The sequence below is a fragment of the Rhinolophus sinicus genome, chromosome 4 (genome assembly GCF_057876585.1).
Source record: "Rhinolophus sinicus isolate RSI-liver-muscle chromosome 4, RSI-T2T, whole genome shotgun sequence".
In the NCBI taxonomy this organism is placed as follows: Eukaryota; Metazoa; Chordata; class Mammalia; order Chiroptera; family Rhinolophidae; genus Rhinolophus; species Rhinolophus sinicus.
Window position 1 is genome coordinate 104,032,552 of NC_142504.1, and position 19,781 is coordinate 104,052,332.

Below are 19,781 nucleotides of genomic sequence, written 5' to 3' on the forward strand. Positions count from 1 at the left end.
ATATTACAGCCCCTTCTGGAGTCAAGTTTCTTCTAACACTGATATCCTATGCTTCTAGAATAAGCCATTTTCCCCAAAAGACAGTGTCACAAATTGAAATAGCCAAAACACACATGCTTGAGGAGATCTCCCGTGACCCTTTCTTTTTAGACATGAGGGGATTTGGGACCCAGTAAGGTTGTGCTTCTCTTGGGAGTCATGATGGTTAGGCCCAGGTAAAGTTCATCTTTCACACAGACATGTACCTTTCATGTGGGTTGATGCCAAGGAAGTGAGTGTCATATATGAAAATTCTCATCACTTTTATAGAATAATAATTATAGAATAATTAACTTTTAGTCCTTTCTTCAGTTTTCTTGGTGTTTTTTGTTTTGTTTTGTTTTATAAATAGACTTACAGGGTCTAGCAGATACTCCAAAGTTATACTTACTGGTCATTGTAGCATATTTCTGTTATTGCTACTTTTTCAGGAAATTCTTAAAGTTAGAACACAATTATTTTGCCTTGCAAACATGTGTATTAGAATATAAGTTGCACATATTTTTGACACAGGAAGATATTCATAGTACAGTGCTGAGTGAAAAGAGTTTACAAAATAATGTATCATTTGATCTCATATTGACTCTTTTTTGCACATTATAAAATCTAGAAGATTGCTCATTAGAATGACAATAATAGTTATTTCTAGGAAGGTAAAATTACAAGATTTTCCCCCCTTTTGTTCTAATAATTTTATGCATAGTGTTCAATCAATTATATAATCGAATACACTTACATTTTTAATTTTAAATAAACATGAAAAGAATATTCCTCAAGCATGTTTCATACCCCTCTCTCTTGTTAGTTTCACCATAAAGTTTGGCAGGATGAGTTTTGTCCACTACACAGAAGATCTCCAGAAGCTTGCAGATGACAAAAACTCTGGAATAAAACCATGCCACTGAGACCAGCACCTTCTTTTCAAGTCCCTTAAAATGAAACTGGTTATGTATTTGTCTGACTTAATCACTTCACACCTTCTGCCTGTAGGTTGTTGCTTGCACTGCTTTTCTCTGAAGAAGAAAAAGATTTTCTGACTCTAATTGGCAGTGATTGCTTACTCACCCTGCAAGGTCCAGCCTCCCCGACCCTCTGCTGCTGCACTCTGCCCCAGCAGAATTCATCACCCTCCTCTCCACTCGCGTCAAAAGTCTAATGACATATTGAGCACAACTTGCCCGTCTGTTCCCACCTCCATTTAAACTGAAGCCCCTTGAGGACAAGGCTTGGGCACTGGGGTTGAGTTGCTTTATGCCCTCCCTCCCCGCACAGTGTGTGGCCCTGACACCAATCCGGTACCTGCTGGCTAAATGAATGCACTCGATTAATGAATCAATCCAGCAGACTTCTTTCAGCGCCTTAAAGTAAACCTAGTTACAGCTGAGTGGCACCTGGGAGGAGGAAGGGGTTAGATTTATAAAGCTAAAAATCACAGTTAGTTAAAATCACCTTTAAAATCCCCCAAATCTCCCATGACATTTAGTACACATGGTTTTGTAAGACCCACTTTTATCATACAAGGATATAAATTTATAATATATACAAGAACATGCAGCATCTGAGAACATACATGTGAAAATATAGTTGTCCAGCATACTTGAGAGAGAAAGCAGACTGTGCATGGTTTAACTTGTAAAAATTAAATATGACTGCACTGTATGAATCTGCCCCCCTGTGCCCTTGTGGCATTTTGAGCCTTCGGTTATGGTATGTATCACACTGTTTTATAACTGTGTGTCTCCATGACTGTCGACCCATGTGATTGGGTAGAAGGACCATACTTTCCTTTTTGTCCTTCAAGAGCTTAGCACAGGGACTCAGTAATGACACCTAAAGCTTAGTGAGCACTTAATACCAGGGGTGCCAAAAAATATATATACTCATGACTTGTATTCATCTTTTGTTATCGGTATGTATTGACTATTACAATTAATACACTTTTTTCCTTTCTTAAAATGTGTACACATGTTTTGGCACCCTCTGTATGTGACAGTCACTGTACTAGGTGTGTGTACATTATCTCATATTATACTTCAACACCTCCAAAATAATTCTCCTAATTTTACAGAGTAACTAATTACTTACTTACACAAGGTGACCCAAGTAGTCTGAGAAAAGCCAGGATTCAAACACAGGTCTTATCTGCCTCCAAATTCCATTCTCATGACCATGGCACTATTGTATTTTTTTTTAACGTGCTTTAATGAACATTTAATGAGCATTTATTAATTCATAATTACTTAACAGAGAGGTTTGGAGTGGGGACATGGCTAGGAAAATTAATAAGAAAAGTGACCGGTTTGACTACAATAAGAAGACATTAAAGTCCAGTCAGAATTAAGAATAATGTCAGAAAACATAATTCAGGAAGAGTAGACAACTTGAAGAAGCTGATTACCCAAAATCCTTTCATACACATCCACTAGTTGAAGCAGAGGTTTATACGTAGAGAAACAGATACTGTATGAAAAAGCACAGATCCGAGTGGATATAAGTTACTAGGTTACATTGGAAGTGGCTAAGTGGTGTGGGTCATTTTGTTTATGTCCCAGCATGATAGGGACATGGTAGGTATCATCAATCAAGATATATTATTAATGTATTTTATTTTCAGACAGGGAAGAACCCAGCCAGGAATTGGAAGTCAGAACCCCAGAGCCCTTTCTGCCTCTAACACAGTTAACTCCATGACCTTGGGCACGTCCCAGAAGGTTGGATTACCCATCTGTGAACTTGGGATAAATTAAAAGGTGCAGGGTTGTTTGTCGACAGCCATATGCTTCTTTCCTTATGTGCCTCTCCAGTGGTCCTGTCACAGGAACCATAGTCCAAGGCAGAGCACAGGCGAAGGCAGCCCAGCTGCCCTGGCCACAGCTCACCGGCATGAAATGTATGCAGACCTAATTGAGTTTCCCCAGAAGAGGACACTGGTGAGATGGCGGGCATGCCAGCTAAGACGGCTCAGATGCAAAGCACGGGCGTGTATGCGGTAGCAAAAGTGAGGAATCATTAAAACAAGAACTTGGGATAAAGTATTCATGCACTATGTGTGCATTTTCCCCACTTATTAAATATATATGAGATATATAACATATCTCACACCCTTCAGTGTTCTGGTGTAAGCAAAATTCACAGCTTCTTGTATTTCATACTTTGTGCTTGGGTGAATTGGCTAAACACAGAAAATGTTCAAAAATAGCTTCTGGATCCACTTGAAAGGCACTAGAAGTTTGTGCTTGCCCAGGGCAGTGACTAGAATACAGAAACCTGATAAGGAGGAGCCTGGGGAAGGGGAGGAACCCTTCCATTCCAGGGCCACACACGATGGTTGAGAATCCAGTCTCTGGGTGTCTCTTTGCCTCTGTGCTTTTCCCACCTGCAGCCTCTTCTTTAACCACTGGACTCCTCAGTATGGCAGGAAGAGGGCAAAGAAAGAAATTGAAAACCACATTGATCAGTGTGCCTGTTAGCAGTGGTGAGAAAACATTTAAGAGGGAGGGAAAAAAGAAGTTGAAAGTTCTAAATATATAAGGATTTGCAGATGGTTGGGGAATTCAGGTACCTATGCAGCCCTTGATCTTAACACTGTCCATCTAGACTCCGTATTGCAAAATAGTAACAGAGACATCAGGGTCACAGCTTCCTACACCAGCAGAGTTCGCTAGATGAATGTTGGTTTAATGCCACCTTTTCAAGGCAGTCTATAAATCAGTTCCCCAAAATGGCAGGTATTTGAAAAACACATTGACAGTCAAAAATGTCTATGAATGGGAAACACAGCTGAGTGAACTGATTTAAACAAATAATTCTACAGATGTGCACCTAACTGGTAGCTAGGCTCAACTCTACGTCTGTGGCTGGATCGATCATTCCTTCATTCAGCTTCATCACTAGTGATCGAGCAAGCAGTGTGCCACCTCCGCCATGACGGCTTCTGTATCCACCTAGTCAGAGAAATACCTCAGAGGGGCCTAGAAACCTGGGGTCTGTCTTGACCACAAAGACGGGCAGGGAACTGTCTATACCAAAACCAGAACACGAGACAATCAAGTGGAAGCCAGAGACTTGGATGCAAAGGGTGGCCTGGGTGAGTGGAATGAGCACTAACCTGGGAGCTGTCTCTATGCCACCACCAGTTCCCTGGGGCTTTTCTGCCTTAGCTTCTTTATCTGTAAAGTCGGAAGGTTCATTTTACGTATTTCGTTTTCACTAATTATTTACCCTGCCCTAAGAACAAAGTTCTGTGTTAGTTGGCAACAGAGATTCTATAAAATGTATGTGAAAGCACTCAGAAAAGTATAGGAAGGCACTGTTAATATTGTTCAATATTTTGACATTTGAAGTTTCCAAAACATTCTCTGAAATCTGAAGACATAAAGAATAGATTCCGTGGGGCAAGGGAGACTGTATTATCAAAGCAGAGAATCAGTGAAAATCATGGGGAGTTTTCCTGGGGATGACGACCAAAGAGACACTGAGGCTGAGTACACAGATCAGAGGAAAGGAGAAGAGGAACAAGTTTAGAGGCTGGTACAGGAAAGAAAACTAGAAATAACAACAGAAGAGCCTAAGGCAGTTTCAACGCTGCCCTGCAATTTCACAGTAGTTTTTTAGAGCTGGAAGAAACTTTAAATTTTCCAACAATCTATTTTCTCACTTAATAGATGAGGAAACTGGGGACAGAAAAATGCATGACTTGCCCAGTGAAGTGGTAGCAGAATCAGGCCTAGGATTCAGTCATGTCTCATGACTCAGGCATCTTGCACCCAGCCTTCAATAAAAGCTTAATATTTTAAGAGACGTGGGTATCATTTTATTATACATTGCTGAGCTAGGATTATTACCTAACCCAAGACGGCAGTTATTTTTAGGTTTTAAAAAAGAAAGAGAAAGAGAGAGAACAAATTCTCAAAACTTTGAGTAAAGCCATACAAATCGTACAGTCCATGACTAAAGACAAGTTTTAAATCATGGAGGCCTCTACAAAAATCACTTAGCTAAAACAACAGGAGCTTTAGAGAAAGCGTTTTGGCAGTCGAGAAGAAACACTGGTGTTCTTTCTATTATAAATGCCACCATTGCAATAAAAAACAATCAGACTACAAATTGGGATGCTAGGAAGCTCGAATTCAGATTACCAATTTGTTACCAGTCATTTATGACACACCTTGGGTAAATCATAGCCACCACAATGGAAACTGGAGAAAGAGGGGAGCTGGATAAATGCTCAAGGTAACCTAAAAGGTAAACCCAGTACCATCAGAGAAAATGAAGGGAGAAGGGAACAGAGGGATAACAAATGGGCCTTGGTCATGACCCTTCTGTCTGCTGGCCTAACAAATAGGAAGAAAGCAGACCCCCCATCTTCTTGGAGCATCCCAGGAGGAACTGTAGGAGCCGTGGGGTCCTCCTGGGAGAAGCAGCTCAAGCACAGGCTCCCATGTCCAAATCCCATCTCTGCCACTTAAGCTGTATGACTTTAAGCAAATTGCCTCAGTTTCCTCAAATCGAATGACAATAATAATAATATTGCCTACCTCGTGCCGTTGAGATGAGACTTTCTTTTTCCAGTTAATGTGCATTGGTTTATGGAAAACGAACACAAATTGGTTTATGGAAAACAATCCATTAGCGATTATTAGCTATTGCCCAGTTCTGAGCATTTCTGCTCCAAGCCATAACATTTCTGACACTGGACTTTCATGGAATTCCACAACAAGGATACAACCACAGCTAGACTGTATGTAGCAGTGAAACTGAACAATGAATTGCAGGGTTCTCTACATAAAACTATATAGACTTAGGGGTTGAACTGTGAGTCCTGACTCTTCTTGGCAAAGACAAGCCGCTCAGCTCACACTCATCCTCTTGTGCATGCTTGAGCCTCACCTTGGGATCACTGAGCCGGCCGCTGGGGAAGATATCATAATCACTGTGCTCTTAGAGGAACTTGTACAGAACTCTCAATCCCCACCCGCCAGGACCTATTGCCTTACTTGTAAATGTTTATAACCTCACACACTCTGCTTTCTACTGTTCCACACCCTCCCTCATGTGGCTGCTGCAGCTACTCCAACAACCATGCCAGAAAAAACTAATCATTCCTAAGCATCTCAATTCCTCTGACCCAGCCTAGGGAAGACAGTCCTAGACCGGGAGGGAAGGCCTTTCCTTGTGTGTTCCTACTGCATTCTAGCCCCCTTGGACTCCTAAAGGCCTGGGGTAATCCATACATGTAGGTACAGCACCCTTGGGTCAACAAGACAGGCCCAGACTTCGCCCTCCAGGAGCTTACATCTAGTTTGGGGTAGAGATGAGTCAGCAGGCAATTACAGTGACACATCCTAAGTGCCACCGTGGTCTGGGGGAGACTTCGGGACTCGAGGGAGGCTTCCAGGAGGAGGTGACTGCTAGTCTGAGATTGAAAATAGTGAACAGAATTGGGCAGCCCATCATTTTCTGTCCATCTCTTTCTGGCTTTTTGCATACCCTCCACCCCACCCTCTTGCACGATATTTGGGCAGAAAAGAGGTGACTGGTGACAGTACCACTGAGAGGGAATTTCACTGGGGGAAGGAGGGCCCAGGGACACCCGATGCTGTCCCTTCACTGTTCCATCATTCTTCTCCCTCCCCTCCCGAAAGCAAAGCAGCTGAATCTCACGGCTCAGACCAGAGAGTGGGCTCCGTGCTTATTTCTATCAGTGACTATCCCCTCCACCTGCATGAGAGAAGCAGGGTAACTTGACAAAAGCCAATGTGACCTCATTTGGAATGCACTCTGATAAGGCTCAGTTCCCCTTATGGCCACCATGTGGTTACCTGTGCCTCTTGCAGCCAATCAGCCCCCTGTGGGCCCTCACCCAACAGTTCCACATCTCCCACATGGGGCTGCAGATGTGGCCGTTCTATTTTAGACTGTGGCTGGAGGAAGTGGATTGGGATGAATGGGCCTCACACCTCATGGGACAACACACAGACCCCGGCTGCCTCTGCTCCTTGCCTCAGGCTTTGGTTCAGAGTCCTCGAAACTCTTAACAGCACTTTACAGTTTACAAGGCATGGATGGCTCTTGCTGTCTTGCAGACTGAAAAGCCAAGGGCTTTGAGACCCGGAAGTGAACTTCCAAGCACCACACGGCGGGTAAGAGACAGTCTGGACTGGAACCCAACTCTCTCTCACCTTGGTCCATATGGAATGCACACCCGTGGGCAGAACTGGAGGGTGTGTTTCAATGGTCCCTTTTAAAGGAAGAACCTTTACATGGCATGGATTCCAAACTAAAAGATGTGACACGGACACACATTCAATTATGGGAGCAACCATGTTTTTTGCAAATCTTTAGGAATTTTGGGGATAGAGATAGAAAAATTCGTAGAGAAATATAGTAGAGAATGGTAGAGAAAGAGAACATTTAACATTTGTTTGAGTCTCAGTGAGAGCTGTGCCTCCCCCATGCTTGACACATCATTGACACTCAATAAATATTTGTTGAATGAATAAATCCATTAAACATGTGCCACATATAGCAGCAGAATTAGTATACGGATATTTTGGCTGAGGCTTGACTATTAGGTAATGTTGACAACACGAAATACTGAACAAATTCATGAAGTAACTCTACTTTTGTTTTTATAGTTCAGTTTCAAAAACAGTATAGGTACATTCAACTCTATACTTTCTCCTAATGTAGTTCAAATTTGAAAGTACCAGCTGGGCTAGGCTGCTCAGTTGTATATGACCCAAGAAATGAAATATTCTTCCTGATTACTAATGTGTTTTACACATTAGAAGTCACTTTTGGTCTGTAATCAATGCAGAACTTGTTAGATAAACAAAAAGTTACCTCCTGTGTTTTAAGTGTAACCCAATAAATCAGTTAATTATTTGTTCTTCCTTGCTGTCAGCATTTGGTCTTAAACTCTGATCTATATTAAAATCTATTGTGTGAATGGTACATGTGAGCTTGTGAACTTATACAGCTCTTATATCCATTACAGAGAGACATGCAAATGCATACAGCATAATTTTGACTCCTGGGATCAGTATAGTAACATATTCTTATACACTGTTGAGATGAAACACACACACACACACACACACACACACGCACACACACACCCTAAGATTTGTACAGCTTCTCAGTAGGGGAAAGCTCCAGAAGCAGCATGAAAAGTCACACCAGCTGCTGAAGGGGAAGCTGTCTGGGCCTTGAAATACTGCTGTACCGGGGCTAATGTCTCCAATATTATGTCATTAATAAAAATCTATCATCCCATCCTTGTGCATCTGAATCTCATTTTTTAAAATGTGTTTTTAATTTTTGTCCCCAGACTAATTGCATCTTCCAGGTCTTGTTGAATTCTGGGTAGAAAGAAGAGACAAGTCACTCCCTTACTGACCCATGGGCCTGGAGAGCTCAGCTATTTTGTCTGGGAAAGAATGCAGGCATTAGAGCTACCTAAGGAAAAGACTAGAGTGTTCCAGATCGTAACAAATAACAGTTTATAGATTAAAAAAAAAAAAGAAAAAAAAAAAAAAAGGACAAAGAAACAGAAAAACTGAAAAATACAAGATGTGATATGTGCCGTTTACTTTTATTGGCAGCTAAAACTCATCTTGCATTTAAAAACGTTTTGAAATTTGTCCCTGTAATGTTTTCAATTAGAAGCTTTCTTGCATGAGATGCATCAAGGGAAAAACAACACTTCGCGTTAGAACGAAGGTACTCCCAGAGACAAATATGATTAATGGGATAATCTCGTAGATTACAATAGTTAGAGGCAGTTCCTGCCATTCCCTCATCTCCAAGGACTGGGACGACGCACTCCCTTAAAAACAGCTGCACATTCCTCAATACCATTATTATCCGACGCAAGGCCACAGTCGCATGTTCAAATTTCTACAATATCCACATTTGGCAATTTCCTATTGTGCAACTTTAGCTTCAGAAGTTAAAGCCTCAAGTTCTGTGTGATTACTTGATAGAGTTTACAAACGGAATTGATTTTCTAAAGCGTCATTAAAGGTTGCTCTGTGAGAAACCAGACAAGAGTGCCCCAACAAGCAAAACAGCTTTTATGTGGCATATGGAAAACATAAAGGGCAGTCCTCATCTACCAGTCAGTCCCATAGGGTCCCCCTAAGGGGCAGGTGAACGTTTTTATTCTTGGTTTACAGGGAAGAAACAGCAACAGAGAAGTTAAGAGAGTCACCCCCGGCTCGGCTGAACTGATGGTGGAGTTAGGATTAAGAACGCTAGGTTCCCTGTCTCTGATGTCCATTCTCAGCCCACCAGGCAAGCCATCTCCTCCTAAGACAACTGCTCAGCCCCACAATGCGATCCAATAAGAAAAATATGACCTCCCCTGTGTCTCCATGGCCAATGCAAGCTGTGATATCGGTAGAAATTTGATTACAGGCATACCTCGGAGATATTTTGGCTTTGGTTCCAGACCACCACAATAAAACAAATATTGCAATAAGGCGAGTCACACATATGTTTTGCTTTCCCGGTACATATAAAAGTTATGTTTACACTATAGTCTATTAAGTGTGCAATGGCATTATGTGTAAAACAACAATGTACATACCTTAATTGAAGATATTTTATTGCTAAAAAATGCTATCCATCATCTGAGCCTTCAATGAGTCACAATCTTTTTGCTGGGAGAGGGTCTTGCCTTGATGTTGTTGCAAACGCAGCATCTGTGAAATGCAACGAAATGAGGTACGCCTGTATGTGCTTTTCCTTTTTTCTTTCTGTGGTGGAAATAAGGCCTTTGAAGAATCCTTTGTAAACTTCTGAACCAAGAATAATACCCCCTTCCGTTTGTCCCACTCCAGTTTCCATGTTAGGTTCCCTTTCTCGTTATTAACATTTTGGGGACACACTGACTTATCTTCACTTTTCCAGTTCTAAACAAAAAGTCTTCCCTGTTTAATACGTTAAATTGTAATGCCGGGTCTCAGCTCCCGCTCCCCACACAAGAACGCAGGACATGGTGAGGCCAAAAAGGAACAATGGAGCCATAGATAGGGGAGTCATACCACTATATTCTTGATGGCGGCTGGGTTGGAGACACAAAAGCAAATATCCACCAGTACCCCAACGAGGGGTCTTCCTGCACCCCAGTCTCGCTGGCGGCTGGGCGAGACACAGGAAGTAGGATCAACACAGTCTGCAATCCACAATCCGCTTGCTAACCGCATTTGTTAGCCACAATCTGTGCTTGCTAGCGTAGCCACAGCAGTTATATTAGTGGCCAATGGCTAACCAGTAACAGCTGATGGCCAACTAGTCACAGTTGATGGCCATCTACTACCCGAGCCAGCACCTTTCCACGTGAAGCTGAGAGCCTGGAAACTGCTCTCTGGGACTCCGTCCCTACATGGATACTTCAATATTTTTGCTGTTTGCCAAGGAGTTTTTAGCCTCTTGACATTCCTCTGCAAATTTTCTCAGATGAACAAGACAAAGCTCACACAGAATGAAATTATAATTCCAAGGAAGCTTTTACTCAGTGCCCTGCTGCCTCCCGATTGCACTATTTTCCTCTCAAAAGCGGGGGCATCCGTCCTCACCTGAAGGTCAGCATCTTGAGTCCGCTTTTCTAGTAAAACCAGAACACTATGAAACTGTTCATACTGAGATAGAAATAACTGATGACAGCTTTAAGTGCTCATAGCCATTTGCATCTTGCAAGATCCAAAGCTTTAAACTAGGAGAAGGTGTCCGCCCGACGGAGGTTCAGGTGTGTAACAGGTGGAGGGAGATGCACGTGGTGTGGAGGGCAGGAGGCAGTGGGGGAACTGTCCTACTTCTCTAAGTCCTCCTGGATAGCAGCGGTTCCTAAACTTGAGTGTTTATTGGCGTCACCTGGAGGGCTTATTAAATGGCAGCGTGCTGGCCCTATCCCCAGAGTCCCCAGTTCAGTAGGTGTGGGACGGGGCCCAAGCATGAGCACATTGAAGAATCTCCCAGGGGAAGCTACTGGTTGGTGGATCACGCTTTGAGTAGCACTGACATCAATACTGCATGTTCCACGGACACTGGAAGACAGTCCCAGCAAGAACTGTTCGTGATGCCCAGGGTCTAACAACGTAAGCTTTCTAAAAACAAGGCATAGTACCCAAACCTGAGAAGGCAAAACGGCCTAAGCTGTGATGGAGATCTTGGTTCAGGGGCCTTGCTTGGCAATTCTTTCTGACCCAGGCCATCCAGGAAAGGCGCCTCAATGAGCTGGGGGTACTTTCTCAAGGACGGCTCTTCAGGATGTGAGGTGTGAGCCAGCATTCTAACTGACCTCAGCTGTTACAGTGATACACAAAGAGATGTAGCTCGGTACCCAGGGATCAACCATCGGGGGTTTAGAGATCAATATCCACACCTTGAAATGCTCTTGAAAGCAAATTACAAAAGCCAGTGCTGAGCGCACAGTGTACAAGCCAAGGTGTAAGCCATGATTTGCAAAAATTCTTTAATTGGAGTCAATAGGAAATCTCTCTTGCTTCCCCCCCCCCCCCCCCCCATTCCACCTAGCTTGCTAGAGATTTTACGTTTCTTTCAGACATCACAGATGTTGTTTAGGGGGATGGTGGAACACTGACAAGCTGAAAACCTGAACTTTTGTAAATTTATACTAATTGGAGCCGATTACCACATAGAAACTTTGTGAGTCAGTGTACGTACTACAGACGGAAGCAGAGAAAACAGTTACTAAAATCCTACTGGCCTCCAACATTAGCGTTACGGATGTCACTCAACGTTCCTATCATAAGGAGGTTATAATACGGGAGAGAATAAATACACATTCTGCCTCCTTAATGCTCCACCTGTAGGAAAATGAACATGGTGTTTTCATTGTGTACAGTGAAAAACATGACAAAATGTGAGACTAATTCTCAGTGTCTATAGCATGCGCTTTGGTATAACGTACATCTAAATTAATACTTTCTCTCCCAAGGAGTTGGAGGGCACACCAAGGAGTGTTTGGATTTAGAAGAGCATAGCTTCTCCCTGCTCCTTTCCCTTCAATAGAAAACTTCCTAACGAACTTGAAAGGCAGGTTTGGCTATAACTTCTGTTTAAATACACATGCAGACTTTTGAATGAATATAGACATCTTCATTACATTTTGTTTTCCTTTTGTAGTCTAGCTATGTCTGCTGTGGTTTCAGGCTTCTTAGTGCCAAGTGGGCAATCATTTTCTAAGTCAGTTAAAAGGCCTTTAGGTGCAGCAGTAATTTGGACTACAATAGTCTGTGGTGGTTCCCCGCTGCAGTCCTAGAGAAGGAAAGAAAACATGTCAGTCCTCTGAAAGTTGGTTCTCTTTTTCCAGAGCTCCAGTATGTTTGCGATGCCTTAAGCCATGAATATCCCAGAATTATACAATTGGGTGGAAAATTAGATCAATTGCTTTTTTTATATAGTGTTCACATTTTGGAAAATGAATAACTTCCTTTTTTAAGGCTGGAAAGTGCACAAAAATGAATTGGTACATCAATGTGTTTTGGGTTAAAATGTTTAAGTTTCCTGAGTCTATTTAGATGTACAAATAAGAGTCAGGATCACCACCATCAACGCACTCTTGTAAAAATCCTTAAATGGAACCTTCTCTTCTTCACGGGCTTCTCTAATCTAATATTAATGTCCTTTTGCAGGAGTGGAGCAGAGGATTGGGCAGACTTAAAATTCAAGTCTCCTGAAAACGGTCATGCAGTAGTTTAATAGCATTCAGAAAACTGAATCCATTTAACCAAACAATTAACTGAGGACCCATCGCGTGCCCAAAACTATGTTAGGTACAGTGGGAAATTCCAAGCCATTTAAAAAGAGGCAAGATGAACACAAGTGCAAATGCTGGGGAACGATAAAAGAGGACACTTGACTGCACAGTGAGATGCTGATTAGAGGGAAGAACATGAGTTCAACCTTAGGAAACTTCTGGACTTTGTGTCTAGAATTTTGATTCACCATTCTTCTCTCGTTTGACAGAGAATGAATGGCGAGCAGAGTTGCAGGGTGGAAAGGAGACAGGTCTGACAGCAGTCACTAGCTGTGTGACCTTGGTCTAATTCTTTAATTTCTCTCAGCCTCAGCCTCTTGACCCATCACACAGAGATCATAATGCCTACCCTCTTGGTATAGTGAGGATTAAATAACTCCGTTAAAGCATTCATTCCTTGGTACTAGGAAGAACCATTGAGGACGATGAGGCCAGTAGATCTGACTGCCACACCCACCCAGGCAGCGCTGTTCTTAATTCCCTAGAGATACAGATGAATGTGTGTGCCTGGGCCGATGTAAATGTCTCTCTTCACTTCCAGCATATAGCACCTGGGAAGGAGACGGTGTGCTGAAGGGACAGGCAGCTGCTAGTCATGACAAGTCACCCTGGGCCTCAGTACCCTCATCTGAGGAATGAAGAGATTGGCCTAAATGATCATTGTAGTCCACTTCAGCTCTAAGCTGTGGTGCTGTGGGTGGTCCTTCCATGGGGAATGGAAGAGAAAGGATTTCATTTAACATCTGGTTAAGAATCCAGGTAAACAGTCCAGCACTTAACTCTTCTGCACCCCTAGAAAACGTGAGCACGAGTAAAACTTTTTCACTCTTGGCATAAAAAGGAAATTATAAATCCACCTTCTAGGCTAATCACATGATGTTTTACCAAACTCTGAGTTTAGAAAGATGTTCTAAAACCTGGTATGCATTGGATGTATTTGGATATGCTTCTGATATATACTGGGGTAATACACTCTACCTCAAGGTCTTGGGTGGGCTTAAGGCATAGCTTAGCTGTAGTTCTTTGGGTGTTTTTGTTTTTTAAGAGCAAAGGGTATATGGAAATATTTTGTTTGTTTTTTATCAATCTCTGGAGCTCACGTGATATGTATATATTTCAAGGGCCAGCCTTACTCTGGGGTTTATCGTCTTGGCAGAAAAGGCAACTGTTAGGAGGTCAGGCAGGGTCCCATTTCCTCCCCCTACAGTCGGCCAAGATCTTCCATTCCCAGACTGACTTTTACTCCTTTACTTTAGCCTTAGGGAGGTACTGGTCCCTAACAGAATGCAACACACTGGGGGAAAAAGTCACTTAAGTTACTCCCAGATATACTGTTTAAAGATTGAGTCAATATCAACTTTTGGTTAGAAGAAGAGGGGCAAATACACCATGTGGCTTTCGGAGGGGAGATGTGCCCTGGGATGGAGAGGACTGAGAAACCAGAAACTGGAAGGACCACAGTCAAATGGTGCCTTCTTACCAGTTTTCCCACCAACTAGCATGACCAGCTCAATTCCCCTGTGGGGCTTCAAGAACTCGATTTTCCTTTGTGAAGTAAACTCAAATATTCATTTGTATTTACCAAAGCACACAGTCTCAACTCTTTTCTTGCTGCCTTCTTGGTCATTGAATAATCGTCATCACTAAGGGTCGACTTGTGGGTCTGAGACTCTTAGAGGTCACTTAGTCCCACTGGCCACCCCAAATAGAGAGTCTCTCTGGCCCACTGAGACCCACTCTGTTGGTACTTAAATCTTTCCAGTGATAAGGACCCCACTGCTTCCTAAGGTGCAGTATGTACATGATGGGCTATTTTAGTTTTAGAAAGTTCTTTCTTATGTTGAATCAAATTCTTTCTCTCTAAACTTCAACCCACCATTTCTAGTCCTCCAGAATTACTTTGATCAGTGGATCTCAAAGTCCAATTCAAACACCTTATCTGATCGTCAAGGTCTTTTCCTTTATTGTTCTTTCCACTGGCCTAGTTTTATGAACAATCCTATGAAGTCTTGGTGACTGCACATCTGACAAGCCCATGTCTATTTCAGAAGAAGAGGAAGGCTGGGGGAGCCCAAGCCAGCCTTAGTTCAGAGCAGACCTTAGTACAGCGTGGCTACCCCACGTAGCATATACCACATTCTCCCTGGAGACACTCCCCAGGTTTACTAGGTTCGTTTCCCAGCATTTGATAAACAATCACATTTTCTAATCGTTTCAAATATCTTACTTAAAATGAATGCACAATGAATATTTTGACGCGAAACCCCCAAAGAAATTGCTTCTTTTCCAAACTAACTACAGAATCAGGAAAAACTTTCCAAAGGTTCTGTAACAAGACCTTTCAGGAAGACTGCCTAATGTATTTCACTGGGCTCTTCCTGACATCTAGTGGCGAAGTCTGGAAGAGTTCACCGTTCTCTGAAAGCTACTGGGAAGGGAGGGAAACAATCATTTAATATTTGCTCTTCAAATATTTTATTTTGTGAAGTTGTACACTGAATTCATTTCTCAATCCATTATAATGATACAGTCATCTTTATTTTAGGTGTCTTTGTTGCTGTCTACTTTTTATGTTTGAGATTCCTTTGAAATCAATCAAATCTATTTTTTTGACAGATGCCAGAAAAACACACCATCCTTCTTTAGGGGAAATAAAAAAGTCAATTTGGATACGCATAAATAACTATATTTTGATCTGGAAGCATACTACAAAAATGGTTTGCATAAATATATTCATCTTCCAATGTGTTTTTAAGACTCTGGATTCCTGTGAAATCTGAGTCATTTATAGCTAACCTTGACTGTATTGTTATTCACAATTAGAAGTAGATAAATTTCACAGGCAGAGAAGCTGACAGGTCTTTAAGACTTCACACTTAGTTCTGCAGGAAGAGCAAAAGTTAATTAGAAGTGATTATATACACACTGTGCGCGTGTGCGTGTGTGTGCCTACGTGTGTGTGTGTGTGTGTGTGTGTGTGTGGTTGCACACAGACACCCCAAAGGCCTTGGGAAGGTTGAATTTTTTCACGTTTTAAAAATAAACATAATCTCCTTCCCATGTGTTGCTATAAGCCCAGTAAATCTAGGGAGCTCAGCAGGATTGAACAAGGTCATTTCTTGTCAGGACTCCAAGGGGGAGCAGGAAGCAACCCTGTACATCAGGTGCTGGCATCTAATCCCCGCTCAGCACGGGCTTCCCGGGCCTGGGGGCCGCTGTGGTGCCAGGGACCACACACTGGCACACTGAGGCTTTGACGTGAGCATGGTTGGCACCAGGGCTGTGGCTCTCTACCGATGGTGCCCCTAGTAAAATGGAAATGAAGCCTCACCCTGGTAAGGAAAGCAAAATTCCTACCCTGTTTGCTCACTTCTTGGTTCCGGGAAACAGGAAAGTAATCATGAAAAGATTATGTCTAATCACTACCTCAGAATCAAAGAGTCTTTATTGATCTGTTCCGGGTCTTGTTGACTTACACATTTAGTATAATATAGATTTTTAAATGAAATATTACATATTTAATTCAAGGGCAAGCTTTTCACCAGTCAGCTCATCCAGATTCTGAATGGGCCGTCTGGGGCTGGGCTTGTTGCCAGAATCCTTGGGTGGGCAGGTGCCTGAGTCAGCAGGTGGGAGGCCTGATGCTTGAGCACACAGGGACCAGCCTGGTGTCCTGGTCCACAGGGGCAGGACTAGAGCCTGGATTCACTGAGTTGAACCTGGTGCTTGGGTCTCCAGAGATGGGCCTTGGACCTAGGTCTGTGGGTGAACCTGGATCCTGGGCCCACAGGAGCCAACCAGGAACCAGGACCACTGGGATAGGACTAGTGGCCAGGTGTGTGGGGGCCAGTCTGGTACTGGAATGGGGCTGGAGCCTGATTTCACGGGAGTCTTCCTGAGGCTGGGGCCACAGGGGCCAGCCTGGCACTAGGGCCACAGGGGCCAGCCTGGGGCCAAGGGAATAGGCCTATAACCTGGAGCGTCAGGCCAGCCGGGATTTGGGTCTTCAGAGGGAGGTCTGGCACTGGAGCAGCTCAGGAGCCAGGGTCCACGGGAGCTGTGAGGGCTGGCCTCGTGTGGGGTGAGACAGGAGCCTGGGGCTACAGGAGCCCGTTTATCGTCTGTGTCCCTGGGGGCCAGACTGGCCCTGGGGGGCTGGGGAGCTAGGGCCATCGGGAGCCAACCTGGTGCTGGGGTGAAAGCCTGGGTCCCTGATATTCAGCCTGGTGCTTGGCCTGGACAGAAGCCTGGGTTTGCAAGAGCTCACTGGGAGCCAAGGGGCATAGGAACTGCCTGGGACAGCTGGAGCTGGCAGGCACCGGGGTAAGCCAGGGGCCTGTGCTCATAGGAGCCCACAGAGAGCCACCTAGGGCCCCAGGAGTCAGCCTGGTGGTGGGGCTGGTGGGCTCTGGGCTTCGCAGTCCTCACCCTTCCCCCACAGGGAGGGTGTCTCTCTCCACACTGGACTGCCCAGGCTTGGGCGGGGGCATGTGATGGGTGTGATGAATCTACCCTCCTACCCTCCTTAATGTATCTTATGTCTGTGCTTCACCCAGGTGCTATCATCCCTCACCTGGACTCCTTGGCTCTTGTGAAGGTATTTTCGAGTATGGATAGTTATCCAAATTGATGTTGGGGTAGGGGAAATGAACACTAGAAATTACTATGCCACCATTTTGCTGACGTAACTCCAGCTCCTATAAAGAACTCTTACAACTCAGTAACAAAAATACAAACAACTCAATTTTTTCTTGGGCAAAAATGCTAAAGACATTTCTTCAATGAACTGGCTAATACGCACATTAAAAGATGCTTGATATCATTAGTCATCAAAGAAACACAAATCAAAACTACAATGAGATATCACTTCATATCTACAAGGATAACTAGTATCAAAAAGTCATATGACAAAAGTTTCGATGAGGATATGGAGAAACAAGAACCATTATACACTGTTGGCGGGAATATGAAATGATGTAGCCACGTGGCAAGAGTCTGGAGTTCCTCAAATGGTTAAACCTAGAATTACCATATGATCCAGCAATTCCACTCCTAGGTATATAACCAAGAGAAATGAAAATATATATATATCCACACAAAAACTTATGTATGAATGTTTATAGCAGTATTATGGATAATGGCCAAAGATAGAAACAACCCAAATGTCCATCAGTTAGTAAATGCATAAATGAATGTAGTATATCTATACAATAGAGTATTATTCAGCCATAAGAAAAGAATAAGTACTGATACATATGGATGCACCTTGAAGTTACTAAGTGAAAGAAGCCAGTCAACAAAGCCCAACAAATCAGATATCATATGATTCCATTGATATGAAATGTCCACAATAGGGAAATGTAGAGAGACAGAAATTAAATTAGTGGTTATATAGGAGTTGATAAAGGCTGCACAGCTTTGCGACTATACTAAAGACCATCAAAGTATACACTTTAAATGAGTATGTTGTATGGTATATGAATTCTATTTCAATGAAGCTTTTATCTTTTTAAAGCATCTTTAAAAGTTTCTCCTAGTCTAATTCATTCTATCACTAAGTAATATGCATGTTTCTCACTTGAATACTTACATTTTCTTGTAATATGTTAAAACCTTATTTTTCATGAATATACATTTTTATCAACCTAAATGATGGTTAAAATATAACTAATACAGAGGGACCTGGCTTTAGATTCACAATTTTTTTTTTTTTTTTACCATAGACTAAACAATTTCAGTCTATAAATAAAATTGACTTTATTTGAAACGTCTACTTCCTGTTAAGACAAACTAGGCAACTCACATGAGCCACCCACTGGTGACAACTAAATATGCTAGACAAATGGTTTTAAATCTTCTTGGAAGCATCAGAGGTTAGCCTAAATCAATAAGACCATTTTGCCCTGAGAGCATTTGCTATTCTTGGGGAAGAAACTATGTAACTGAGTTGCATTTTTGCACCCTCCTGGGGAAGTTGCTATGAAGCTTGGGGCATATCAGAGGTAGGAACAATGAGAAACTATTCCCAAACCTGAACAGGAACCACAAAAGACATGGTTCTTGGGGGAGAAGGAGGAAGATGGCATGAAAAAGAAGTAAAGAAAGAGCCCAGAGGGGCGGCCGATGGCTCAGCTGGTTAGAGCGCGAGCTGTCAGCAATAAGGTTGTCAGTTCAATTCCTGCATGGGACGGTGGGCTGCACCCCCTGCAACTAAGATTGAAAACGGTGACTGGACTTGGAGCTAAGCTGTGCTCTCCATAAGAGATTGAAGGACAATGACTTGGAGCTGATGGGCCCTGGAGAAACACACTGTTCCCCATTAAAAAAAAAAAAAAAAAAAGAGCCCAAAGAAAGCAAATACGCTATATTAAAAACAGACAAACTAGACTTTAAGGCAAAAAGCACGACTAGAAATTAAATTCACTTCTGAAATATAAAGATTCCACTTACTAGGAAGGTAAGGCAATTTTAAATCTATATGTAGCTAATAATGATATCAAATTAAAAACTGACAGAACTTCAAGAAAAACGGAAAAACAAATAAACACACAATCTAATAGACATATAAACTGTATCTAACAATTAAAGAATACACATTATTTTAAGTATATTTCAAAAAACCACATTTACAAAAATTTACAAGAATATATTATTGTAATTATATTGATAATATTAATATAAATTAATTATATTAAATAATTATATTAAAATGTATGTACTATAATACATACATAGGGCCATAAGTCAAGTTTCAACAGATTTAACAGTTAAATCATATATAATATGTTTTCTGACATCAATGTAAGCTAGAAATTTAAAAAATCCCCATTTGTTTGGAAATTAACAGATGTACTTCTAAATAGCTGATGAATCAAAGAAAAAAATTAGATAACTTTTTGGTCTAGACAACAACAGATCTGTGGGTGCAGTTAAGCCAGTCCTTAGCAATATATAG

At 42.3% G+C, this 19,781-nt stretch overlaps 1 long non-coding RNA gene across 1 annotated transcript in view; it reads right to left on the reverse strand.

Moving 5' to 3' along the window:
• LOC148758433 (uncharacterized) overlaps positions 1-9,387 on the reverse strand; it is a 150,299-nt gene extending 140,912 nt beyond the window's left edge. Inside the window, exon 1 of the long non-coding RNA XR_016020994.1 lies at positions 9,254-9,387. This is a non-coding gene — a long non-coding RNA (uncharacterized LOC148758433). The remainder of the gene's footprint in view (positions 1-9,253) is intronic.
• Between the last annotated feature and the right edge of the window lie 10,394 nt (positions 9,388-19,781).